The following is a 12974-nucleotide window of genomic DNA, read 5'->3' as shown; positions in this document are numbered from 1 at the left end:
TTCCTGATGGGCACGTTTCTCACCTGGTTTTCAGTGAATTGCTAATACAAGACTTAAGTGATCTGACCTTGGTTGGAAACACTTGCATGGGGAGTAGCTTGATGGTGTTTAGTGAGGAAAAAAAAAAAAAAAGCACCTGGCACACCAGAATCCGAGCCAAATTCCCAGTGCTCACTGCCCTGAGGTGCCCGTGGGCCCTCGCTGCTGGCCACGAAGGGTCTGTGGCTCAGCCTCAGTGCCCAGGTGAGCTTTGCAATGGGAACATTTCCCTTTTTTCAGCAAGGGTCAGATTAACCCAAGGTTACCCCTGGCACTAGTTGACACCGCCGAAACGAGAGCGCTGCAATAACAACAGATGCGGGGTGGTTATAAAAGCGAAAATGCACAATATAATCAGCCTTACCCTATTTTCGGTGATGGGGCTGAAATGGAAGAAGATTACAGAGCTGTGGCCTCAGAGCGAGCTGCAGCTGGAGCCCACGTGAGGGAAGCCTCCTCACCCCCAGGCCCACACCACACCACAGCACGTAGTGCTTCCCGAAGCTTTTCTAGGCAGGAGGAAACCCCATTACACCAGGTGGTACAAACAAGAAGACAGCAGGCTTTAGAAAAGGAAAAAGAGGTGGAAAAGAAAAGAGCTTTAAACAAGAGAGCCTGCCCTTGGCACAAACCCTCCCGGGGCCACTGCTTCCCCCCGGGGACGTGCGGCCGGAGCGCTGCGGGGCTGATCTGGTATTGCAGAGAAAATCTTACGAAGCTAAATAATAAAGCCAGATCTAGCAAAAAGGTGAGGATAAAATGTTTAGACACTTCCAAAAGCTCTATTTTGACGTGTATTTCACAGCACGGTTTTTCTTTTCCTTTGACAAGCCTTGCAAGCACGAGCAGTGTTATCAATCCCAGTAATCCAGAGGGTCGCTGCAGAAGTTGTAGTATAAACCATCAGGATAAGCAACAAAAACCCCATGATGTTGTCCCAGGCATTAAAAAGGAAAACAAAGCATCTTTTTAACACGCAGTCGCATTGCAGAGGGACAAGTTAATTAAAGGAAAATCGGGTAACAGAAGCACAGGATGGAAGCATGACGTATCCTTGGGTGCTAAACCAGGATGGGCAAGTGGCCCTGCTTCTTTGCTGCAATAAACCTCAGGGCTTCTTCTACCTGCCTCAAAGGCTTGTTTGAACAATACCATTCTAAAATAACTGGACGTTGCAGCTGCGCTTTCTTAACTGGGTTATCTATACAAAAATACGCTGGGTAAAACGAAAAAGAGCAGTGAAAAATGGCCATCGAGCTGGTTTTGTGTAAAAACTGATGAACTTACAAGGATAGACAGAAAACAGGGTCACGTATTTTATTAGATATTAATCTGCATGTTTCTCTTATGCTTTCTAGAGCACACCTTTGTAGATTAGTTGGTTTAAATGCTCTAAAATACTGAATTTAAGATATAATTTCCCAAGCTTGTGGCTTGACCAGTTTAAGTAGCAGCTACTTGCTTGGGAAATTCAAACCCCACTGCTCCATCCAGCTGTCAGAGGCTCGCTAGAATGAATATTAAACACCACAAAATCTAAAGGGTTTTGTATTTCCATTTGAAAAATCTCATTAGGCCTCGCCGCACAGCTTTTAGCAGCCTCCTTGATGTACGCATTACTTCATTGTAAGCTTTTTCTCTTTTCTATTCAACAAGTTAAGTCAAGACGCCCGAGTCCACCTTTGAATCCAAGTTTAAAGGCAAAAAGGGAAAAGCAGAAGTAGCAGGTTGCTAGGAAAATACCATTTGAGGGAGACAATGCCATGGCAACGGTGTTTTTAAACAAGGAGGGCTCCTCCTTCTGCTCGCCGTCCTCCCTGGAGCTTGCACCCCAGCACCTCCTGCCCCTGCACCAGCAGCCCCTTTGGACCTGGCTGACACTCGGTACAGAAGCTCGTTGGCTTTCTGCAAATCCCACGACCTCGCTCGCTCCCACCTCTTCCCTTCCTTATCTCAGGGATTTCTCTCTGCCGGGCATGCAGCGCTGCCATGGCCCAGCACAGCAGCGCTCTCGGCCAGGCGCCGGGATCCTCGGGCTGCCCGGGGCAGGTTCCCTTTGCTCCTGGGGAAGAGGAGCATTTCGTAAAGAAGTTCCCGTGGGCTGACATGCTCCACTTTCCTGCAAATAACAGAGCTCGTTACACAACGGCTTAAGCTGATTTGATACGAGCGGCAAACAAGACTACGGCACAGGGAGAAAATCTTCTTGAGCCCGTCGGTTAACATATGTAAAAAGCTGACTGATTTATGTCAGCGGAGACAACTTCGGGATCTAATCAGCATCTCGAGGCAGCCAGTGGAAGATTTATCTTATTTACAGCCCCTTCCCCGGAGTGGCAGTGAGTGCTGGCGGGCGCCAGCCCGATGCTCATTGCCAGGTGGGGCCCCAAAATTAACCCAGTCCTCAAGGGGAGAGCCCTGCAGCTTGGGCACGCTGCATTTTAGAGCCATGCCCTGCAGCCATTTAAGCTTGCTCAAGTCTTACATTGTGCCTTACAGGTGGTTAGTTGCCTGTTTTCTCAGGATACCAAGCTTTTTGGGGACAGAAATGCAAAAAGGACATCTTGAAGCGTTATTACGGAAAATTACTCGCTTTGCGTCTGAAAAAGTGGAGATCTGGAAAAAGATCTTCTTGGTTTTCATTTTAAAATGATTAAAAACTTCTCTGCATTGAATGATTTTTTTTTTTAAAACAATGATTTCCTGCAAGATGCCAAAGCCGGGACAATTCTCTCATCCCTTGCTATCTCAGCACCACCATTCACTAAAACTGGAAACCAAAGGTTTTGTTGATTTTCTGCTCTGCTTTGGTCCTTTTGCTATTTGTTCTCATCGCCTGCTCTCTCAGTTATGAATGAACGATCACCCTGAGAGTCACTGGAGTTATCAGCAGTGTTCCCTGAGCCTCCAATAACGCTGTTACTGCCAAAAGCAAAGCTTCTGGGGCCAGCCTGGCCGGCATGAGCACAGCCTGCTCCCTAAAAGCTCCGTGGCACGAACTTGCTGACATGCCCTGCCTGCTGTGAGCAGATCCCAGAATTTAGGGATGTACGTGCCTTTGCTGTGGGGCCCCCAGCACCGGGACGTGGAGCTGCTGGAGTCCAGGGGAGGCCACGGGGATGCTCGGAGGCTGGAGCAGCTCTGCTGTGAGGAGAGGCCGAGGGGTTGGGGTTGCTCAGCCTGGAGAGGAGAAGGCCCCGGGGAGCCTTCATGGGGTGCAGGAGGGCTGGGAGGGACTCTTGGGCAGGGGCTGTAGGGATAGGACACAGGGTGACGGCTTTAAGGTAAAAGTGGGTGGGTTTGGGTTAGATCCGAGGCAGAAATTCTTTACTATGAGGGCGGTGACAGCACCTACCTGAGCTCAGGCACCGTGGGTGCTGCTTTATCTGCAGGTAACAGCCCTGCCCCTCCCTGCTTCTTCCTTAATCTGCACCCATTGCTGATCAGAGGCGACTTCACAGCTCCACACATCCACTACCAGCAGCATTTGTTCCCTTCCTATTGCATTTGGGGAAGTCACAAAGCTTAGGGACAGGCTAATTAGAGAAGAAATAAGGATACTGATGCAGAGACTCCACAAAGCAGTGGCAAGCACAGAGAAAAGAGGAGCTGTGCTTCTGCTCCGTGTTCAGGGTAGAAGTGGCACCAAGATATGACAGGCGTAGCAAATACCAGCTTCCTGTAATTATTTCCTTTTCCCAGGTGTTCATTAAAATGACCAAAATAGCAAGCTGAACCACAGTGCCAGGACTCTGAACCACGTTTGAAACAGATCCAAGAAGTTTCAGAAAAAAAATAGATATTTTTAACAGTATACATAAAGGACTTTGTCACCGTAAAACATTCCCATGCTTGCTCTGCTCTTTCTTAATTATTAATTAATTATTCTTAGTTACTAATTTTAAGCAGTCTGAGCATGAGAAGTTACTTCTATTTAATACACAGGCGTGCACCTAACAGGTAAGTTACTGGTGAGATCTCTCTTGCTGCACCTGGAACAGGGAGAAGTGTTGGCATTTTGAGAAAACCGACAGGAGACCACCTACCATGCTACCAGATCACTGCATGAAGCGCAGGCACAGGTGTTAGAGCAGGCACCATGCTGCAGTTCAGAAGGACTTGTAATTTATTTTGCATAAATCCAAATAAGCTTCCCAGGTTTGTCTCTAGGAGGCAAGGAGCCTGCTGAAGATGCTGCCAGCCAGCCCTGGCATCAGCCATCAGAGCAGCACAAAGGGACTGCTTTCACAGCAGGCAAGCCTTGCCTCGTTTTCTTATGTTCAGATGAACAAAATTTCAGATTTCATTTGTTCAGGTGAACAAATCAAACTTCCAGAAGAGAAGCTGCGCTGACCGCATCCCTCCGTAGAGGGGACACGGCGCGCCCGGGTTCAGCAGGGCATTGAAGAGGCCGAGGCTCATGCAGGTGACCTGAACTTCTAGGCTTTCCTAAGGCTTCAGAAGGAAAGGGAATGCAAAACGTGTCATTCCAAAGGATTTCAAAGCCTGTGTGTGTGTGTGTAGTGTGATACAGGTGAGCCTCCTCTGCTTGGGTGGTCAGAGAAAACGTCAGCACAGCAGACCGACAAGCACATCGTGCATCCAGAATCTGCAAAAGAAAACCCTCACGTGGCCTCAGAAGCAGCCGGGTGTTTGTCATGATTATGTATCCACACAGCTGTGCATCATGCTGCACTTCTGAGCCCTCAGATTCAGAAATTATTCTGTAATTAAGATGATCCACCAACACCTAACACAGGTACGGTGAACAAGCTGACCTACGGCTGCTCACTGCCACAGAGATGCCCACGTCCACCTGATGTGCAGATATCCCTTACAGAAGTACGAGGAGAGCTGATCTTACAGCTGGAAGTAAATCTCTCAAACTATTGCTAGTTTGAAGTTGATTGACTTTAAAATAGAAATAAGCGATTTGCTTTTTAAGTCGAGTATTTCTGGTAGGAAGCCCCTGAAAAAACGCAAGATTTGCAACATTCAGATGATGAAATCCAGGTGATGAAAAAATTAAGATCAGATGGTTATGGCAAAAATGTTCCAGATGTGGCATGGACCTTACTCACCGAGGACTGTCCTGCACTGTGGCAGTAAGGCAGTGGTCACGAGTGGACATATCTTCATGAAACGGACAGCTAAACCCCAAAAACCTCCGAGGTGCACTGCCACATTTAAGCTTCCTCACACTGAACTTTCAGCTGCAAAAAGAGGTTGTGTGAGTAGCAGCTGGCTCCTCCTCGACACGGAGGAATACATTTTCCCTGCGTCATCTTCCAAAGTCAGGGGTTTTCAAAGGAGCTATTCCCATGGTATCAAAAAATTCATAAAAAAATCATGCGGTTCTTTCAAGGTGCACACGAAAACGGTATCCTGAACTGAACAGTATCCTCAAATTCACCAAACTACCCAACATCTTAACAGAAGGAAGGATACTGAAAATTGCTACCACAAGCAATTGCCTGAGACATCATCCTTCACTGTAGTCACGATCCATCGACATCAGGTTTACCTAAAACGTGATGACAACTCCATAAGATGAGGATAAGCAAGAGGCTCAAGGATGCAGAGCTCTTAAATGAAGTGTTTTTTTTTTTTACCGCAGGCCTGTAATATTTTAAAGCTATGCTGCCACCAAACATTGTGTGTGCTTAAAGAGCTCCCAAAACAGCTTCTGAGTTGGTATCAGTCAGGTACGTTAAACTATTGGGCCGGCAGACAACACAGGAGAGCAGCATGGGTGAGATGCACATCCAAGCTGGTCTCCAAGTCCTCCGCCACTGCATGGGGAGCACCCAGAGCCTGCTCATGAGCCGAGATTACACCGAGCGCTGCTCTGAACTCCTCTGCCAGGTGAAGAAAGCTGCAAGGGCTCCTCAGGTGAGCAGGCAGCAGCTCCTCTGGAGCCCTGCACTGCAGAGCAGAAGTTTTCCTTTCCCACACTTACCCTCAGAAGCAAGGGCAACAGGATCGGGATTGACAGGAGCCAGAGCACGGAACAGAGCAGGAACAGCCCCCGCCTGTGCCCCCAAGGCTGCCGACCGGCTCCGTAGACGCCCACCTTCACCCTCCTCCTCCTCAGTCCTAAAAATAAGCACCCCCAAAAGATCAAGCAGACGCACACAAAAACTCTTAGTCATGCCAGCCTGAAGAACTAAACGAGCCTTGTGAATTATTCAGCTTCATGCTTTCTTTAGACTGAAGCAACACAAAATAACTCCTTCAGCAAATACGGCTGGATCCAGACCCATTCTGAAAAGCCTGAAGAGCTCTCCCTGAAGTCCGGGAAGCCTGAAGAGCCTTTATAAATAAAACCTCCTACCACACATGAAATAAGCAGGCAGGTGAAAGAGGAGAACGAGCTTTAATAAGAAAAGCGCATTTTTAAGTGTCCTGTTTTCAAGATGCTAAAGGCAAGGAATATCTATGTGTATTTTTAATAAGAACTTCCTCTAAAAGCAACTTAGTCATCAGTGAGAGGGGGGTTAGTTAAACTAATGAGGCAGCAAAGACTGCTAGGGAGGCAGTTAAATGCTCCCAATGTAGTCATCAGAATACTCCGAAAGGTTGTTAAACGTAGATTACCATTCCCACAGCCACGTCATTTTTGTGTGAATCCTCGCAAAATCAGGTACCTTAAGCCACCAGACGTGCATCCACTGCAGAGCCCCGAGCAGTAAATGTTATTTATTTGCTAGTTTATACGTGCAGATTTTAAGTGCCCTGCATGTGCCCCATGGCATCCATCTGACAGAAGCGAGCATCCAGCACTGCTGGAGCACTGTGAGCTGGGACTTGGCTTCCTTCTCCTCCTGCACCCCCTTTAAAACAACAAAATCACGCGTCCCACTGAAAGCATTTCAGCTTTAATGCACAAGCTGAACCGATTCTTTGATGGACGTGTTTACGAGCACCCATCCCAGCAGCAAGGTATTCCAGGTTAAGCCGTCACCTCTCCCAGAAATACCGGCAGGGTGGTCAGTCAAGGGCATGCAGCGAGCTGCAGGTGTTAACTGGGAACAAGCAGCACAACCCAACAAGATTCTCAGCACAGCACCACTCGTGAGAGGTTAGTTTGAGGTGTTTATTACGGTGTTTTATTCAACAGCGATACACAGCTTCACATCATACAAGGCATCGGAATCTGAGAAAAATCAGCAGTGACAGCAGACAGGCTTATTAGCACAGAGGAGGTATAGTATGTTCTGAAAACACTGCGTTGCCTCCCAAAACTGGACAAAATAACATGAAATTTAAACAGAGTAATACATTTGGTAGCTACCCAGCTTTCTGGAAAAAAAAAGATACAAAAATAAAGACGCTCTCTAGCATATCAATTTTCTGCCCTAAGTTTTCAGGGAGGTGCGTGTACATTTTCTGGGGGTGAGCAGAGACACAACACGCCACGCCGACCCCCCAGCATCCCCACCTCCCCTCGCAGCATGCAGCCCCAGCACAGTCCCACCACCCTTCTGCCCCAAAAAACACCCATCACATCACAGGGCTCGTGGTAAGGAAGGTGGTCACAGAGACACAGAACCCACCAGCTCTTCCTCTGCCTGCACGTTATACTCAGTTTAAACCTAATGACATTTAAAGGAAGGAGGATAAAGACATGGGGGGGAAGTGGCAGGGCGATGGAATGAGTGACTCGTGCTAGCGTGAGCAGCTGACAGCGACTGAACCCTGGGTGCCCTGCTCTCATTAGCAGCCCTTGCACTGCTCGAGGCGATGCTGTGGTGGTTCAGGGCTGGTCGCAAGCCCGACCCCGCTGTGCTGAGCCCTCCCGGCACCGCTGGCCAGCAGCTCCCCCGAAGCAGGGCCTTAAAACATCGCTGTGCTCCGCTGCAGTGAAGCACTGCAGGGGAAAAGGCTCTGCAAGCTGTTACTCAGTCTGAAAATTCCTCTGATTTATTATTTACTTTCTGTTTCTGGGGCACCGGTGGCTAAGCCCACTTAAGGCAAAAGGTGAGAAAGCTCGATTTGTGGCACCAAAGTTAAAATGCCTGCAATGCTGCCTTGCTCCGGAGTCAGCCATGCTAAAAGGCAGTTATAGGAGGTCTTTAAAATACATCTGTCTTTATGGGAACCAAAACCAGGAGGAGGAAAGCACTTCATGCCCAGAGGAAAGGGCCAAGCACCCCTCCTCGCTTCAGGCACGAATGCATCGCACCGGGGGGGCTCTGGCCCCAGAGGTGGAGGCTGCCGGCCTCGTGCTGCCACACGGCTCGTCTCCAGTGCCACCAGAAAGGCAGGGGACACCCTCATGGCCCTTTTTGCCACTGTGGCTTGGATCCCAGTCACCTCTCCAGCCCTACTCCACAGGCAGCGGCCGTTTTTGTACCTCAGTCACGGGCTGGGCCCAGCGGCTGCAGGCCTCACGTCACCAACGTGGTGGCTGTCAGGACAGGAGCCTGGCTTGTAGGCACACGGGTATCATCCCAGCACTGCTGTCTCAGCCCAGCAAACTGGCACCACGAGGCTATCAGCTGCTAAGGAGGCTTGGGATGGTGGGCAAAGCAGTTACGTTCCCACCGACTCAGAGAACAGAAGCCTTGGGCCCAGCCGCCCGTCGCTAGCAGGGTGATTACGGGCCACTCACTGCCACAACTCTGGGCACTATCGCCCTGGGGGGAGCCTGTGAGGGCTCAAAAAGTCATCAAGATTGGCTGGGTTGCTCTCTGAGAGAGTTTCAGAGAAAACCTTGAGGTGGTGTAACTGCAGCACTCATTCCCAGTGCAATACTCTCACAGGGAATCATTAGCAGGCCAGCACCACAATGCGGTCAGGTGCTAGCAGGGCACTGCGAATATTCATGTGCAGGCCACTCTCTTCACAGAGAGAAAAATTCTTTTTTTTTAGGCCAAACGCTCAGCATAAGAGCTTTTGGCAATTTGGAGAATCGTGTTCTGCCTCTGGATTTTGATTCAAATAAATCCTGTACTTGACTTGCCTTCAGTACCTGAGAATTTCAGCTGCACAACTCTACTGTCCTCAAAGAAAACATTCACTGGTCTACCAAAAAGCCTGAGCTTGCCTCATTTAAAATACTAGAATTTAAAATACTAGTGTCCTAGTACTCTCTCAGTTATTCCCTTCTCCCGAGCTTTATCTGTTAGTGGTAGTAACTAAGCTTTTGGAATTGCAAGGGGCTGGCTGACCTCCTGCAGTTCTGCTTCAGGTTCAAATGGACACGCTCCTTTTGGTGTTGCTGGAAACTGCTTTAACTATTTCAGGCTAGATTTGGCAACCTGTTCATGGGTCTTTTGTTTCTCTCAGAGTTGGAAGGGGCAGATTTTTTGACAGACTTTTTCCATGGCAGGTATTCATCCAAGTACGCTGTCATACCAAAATGGAGCTAACAGCACAGGCTTACCTCCAAGGGTTGTGAGAGGCAGTACAATAACAAAGCAAGCCTACAGAGGCAAGAAGCTGAGGCTGGTCATTCTCTTTTATACTTTTTTATCCCAGTTGATGGCAATCCTTCAACCCAACCCCCACAAACCAAAGAGGAACCTCCTGTACCTCAGTAAGCAAGGTTATTCCTAATCTATTTTTCAAGTCTTCATAATTAATGTTATGAAGTGGAAACACTCATTTCGACAATGTCAGCGTTGTTAAAGATAAAAACCTCACATGAGAAGGTTTCAAAGCAGCAGGGGTAAAGGCAAGTAGCGTTATTCTAGGCTGTGGTGAGCAGGGGGAGAAGGGAGAGGAGCTGCAGTCATGGTGCACCCATCCGCATGAAAGCACAACTTTAACACCAAACCTTCTGTCATTAAGCATCCATGAAAAAAAAAAAGGATTTAAATTAAATTTAAAGGTGGTTGAACTGAAAATGGAGCCGTAGTTGTGATTTGGATACAGTGGGAGTGCTGACATAGTGCAGTTTAAAACCATCATGCACGTTTGTGCTTACACAAAGAAAGGAAGGTTTCAACAAGCACTGCAGAGCAGAGGGAGGAGGAGAAGGGCTGATCGGCCGACAGCACAGCTACCCTTTGGTTTCTTCTACACGTAAAGTCCAAGGATGTAAAGCAAGAGCTCTGTAAAATGCTGAAGATTTTAGAAGTGTAATGGCAGGTAGAAAAGTACATTGGTCTTGTAACAGTGGCAGCCCCAGTGTTAGGAGACAGTCTAGGCTTCTAGGAGGAGAAAATAGAAGAGAGGAAAAGAAGTAGGAGAGGGAAAAGGGATGGGGAAAGGGGCAAAAAAGCGCAAGTCATTAGTAAACATGAACATTCAGGTAGCACACTGCACAACAAGCAATATTTCATCTAGTGCAGCCAGGAGATTTGCCAAAAGCCAGATTAGAGACACGTGATATTTTGCTCTTACAAGTGTCCGAAAATACATCACCAGCCATGCTACGGCATGACGCTGTGCCACATGCAGAAATTAGCTGTGATAAATCGAGATTAGTGACAAATTGCTAGCAAGAGAGCAGCAGCTCAGGATGCTGCTTGTGAGCACAATTTGCACTGAAAACGGTTACAAACTATTTTTGTGACCTGATCTCAGAGGAAAGACGAGCAGGCTGGCTTGGAGAGAAAGTCCATCTAGGGGAAGTATGGACCCGAGAGCGATACTTCCCCAGGTAACTTATCTTCCAACGAGAATGAGAGCTATCACGTTACTCCGTTTGATTGTCCTTGATGGATTTCTTTGATTAATTTGTCTTTTTAAAAAAATATATAAAATTCCTTGGAACTCTGGGCAAATATCCTGCAGTAAGGAGTTGCAAACATTGCACTGTTCAAAAGTTACTTCTGTGTGTTTTGCTTTCAACCTGCTGTAGCTTGACCAGGCACTTTGTAGGTTTTGTTTTGCATGGTGAAGGTTAACAGCCATCCCGACCCCGCTACCTGCGTGCTGCAGGCGACCACCAGCTGCTCCCCAAACCAGTGCCCACCAGTGCCCACCAGTGATTCCCCACAGCCGCCCCGGGCCTGGCCCCAAAGTCCTGCTCTCCTATTTGTCCTTATAAGGAAGAAAAACCCGATAGAGGCTTTGTGGGCAGGCTGAGGGCCCGAGCCCGAGCTCCTGATCTGCAGCTCTGCAATTCTCAGCAAAGCAAAACAAAGAAGCCACCCCCCCAACCCAAAGAAACCAGTGCCCCACCGGGCTCAGCCCTGCCAGGAGCCGGGCTCCAGCTCTGCAGCACGACACGAAGGCTGCTCGGGGCCCTCACGCACAGGCAACGTGAAGGCAGCTTCCCTACCTCTGCTTTATATTCTGCAACAGCGAGCTCCACGCATCCCTCCAGCTGCCGTGTGAATACCTCATGCTGTAATAATTCTGAGGTTAACCTGGGTTTTGCCCCCGTGTTACAGTCGTTCTGGATTTACGCCACCTTCTACATTAGCAGGACTTTGCGTGGGGCAGCCGGTCAGGAGGCAGAGAGGGCTGCCAAGGCAGCACTAAGATTGCAGCCCCAATTCTAGCCTCTGCATGCACATACACCAGATGTCTGTAGATTATGTTGCATGCAATAAAACATTAACAAGTCAACACCTTGTTTTATTTGATAGGTGAAAAAAAGTGTAGCGATGCTTCCTGGGAGACCTAGCCCGGAGTGGTAAGCAGATATTTGGATTTTCAAAGAGCCTGACTACAGCTTTCCCCTTTACCTAAGGCGTTTCAGAATCCAACCCAAACACAGCTCTGCTGTTAAAAGCTCTCTGTAGCTTTTACCACATCTTTTTCCAGCAGAAAGCTGGGTTCTGGGAGCACTGTCCTTACCCCTCTCTCTGCTACTCCTTTCCTACCTCTGCACAATCCATGAGAATCACTTCAGCATCAAAAAGACAAATCAGGAAGGAGATCCAGTTGAAAACAAGCAAGCCAGCCAAAAAACTGAAGGTGGCTTACGGCCAGGGACAAAAGGATGTAGGCAGCACCACCTCCCCAACGCAGAAGCAGGCCCTACCGACGTCTGTCCCCTGCCCTGGAACAACTTCCCTCTATTTCTGCAGAGCGTCAACTCTTCAACTCTCTGAAAAAAATCTCTATTATCTGCTTTAAAATTAGCATTTATCACTTTCTCTCAAATGTATAAGCACTGATTTTTTAATTATTCCATATGGAAGAGGGTAGGGGGAAAGAAACCATGAAGTAATTGTGTAGATTTTCTGTTATTCCGAAAAACCTCATTAACTTGATGCCTGTGACTGTTTCCCTTCTGACACGCTGTTTCTACCACTTTGATGTCACTTTCAGACAGTCTTCAACGTGAAAAAAAATGAAACCCCACCCCACAAAGATGGAACATATGAATAAATTAAAAGGCTGCAGACACATAAAAGAATCTTTGATCAAAATTGTTAGCATCTCGCACATGAAGAGTTAAACCTCCAGAAAGCTAGCATTAAAAAGTACCAGCCATTTTAAAACACAAATTCAGAAGTTCAGTAAAAAAATACCAATGCATTTAAGTAGTCCTACCTGACGTGTCGTAAATCTGATTTTATTATGTACCAAATAGATAGGAAGTATCCTTAGGGAGGTTCAGAAGTGTCCTTAATTTCAGTTCTACACTAAATTACAAAAGATGCACCTCTTTCTTTTGACCAGATTTACAATGGCAAATTAAGCACACAGATCGCATTTTAACTTCCCATCCTCGATAAGAACACATTAACGAGAATTGAAAAAAGGGCATTTTTCATTCATCCTTGTTTCTCCCACTCCTGTTAAATTCACCATGATCTGGATTATTTCTGTCTCGGGGCTGCACCTACGGACTAGCAAGGCTGCGGGTGCTGGGAACATCGCACGCCTTGGCGCTGACCTGGCCTGCTAAAGCTGAGCTGGAGATCATTGAAAGGGACACCAAGAGAACAGCTCCTGCCGATGCCAGGATGACAGTCAGCTCTATCTACGGCCTGTCAAAGCCCACACCCTCCCCATCAAGAAATAACCAC

The 12974-nt window shown here is 47.8% G+C and overlaps 1 protein-coding gene across 9 annotated transcripts in view; it reads right to left on the bottom strand.

Annotated features, from left to right (window-relative positions):
• Positions 1 to 12974, bottom strand: part of MAP4 (microtubule associated protein 4) — a 142467-nt gene that overhangs the window by 74691 nt on the left and 54802 nt on the right. The window lies entirely within an intron of this gene.

Source organism: Aythya marila, assembly GCF_965140915.1.
Source record: "Aythya marila genome assembly, chromosome: 2".
NCBI lineage: Eukaryota > Metazoa > Chordata > Aves > Anseriformes > Anatidae > Aythya > Aythya marila.
This window is presented reverse-complemented; position numbering and strand designations above follow the sequence as displayed.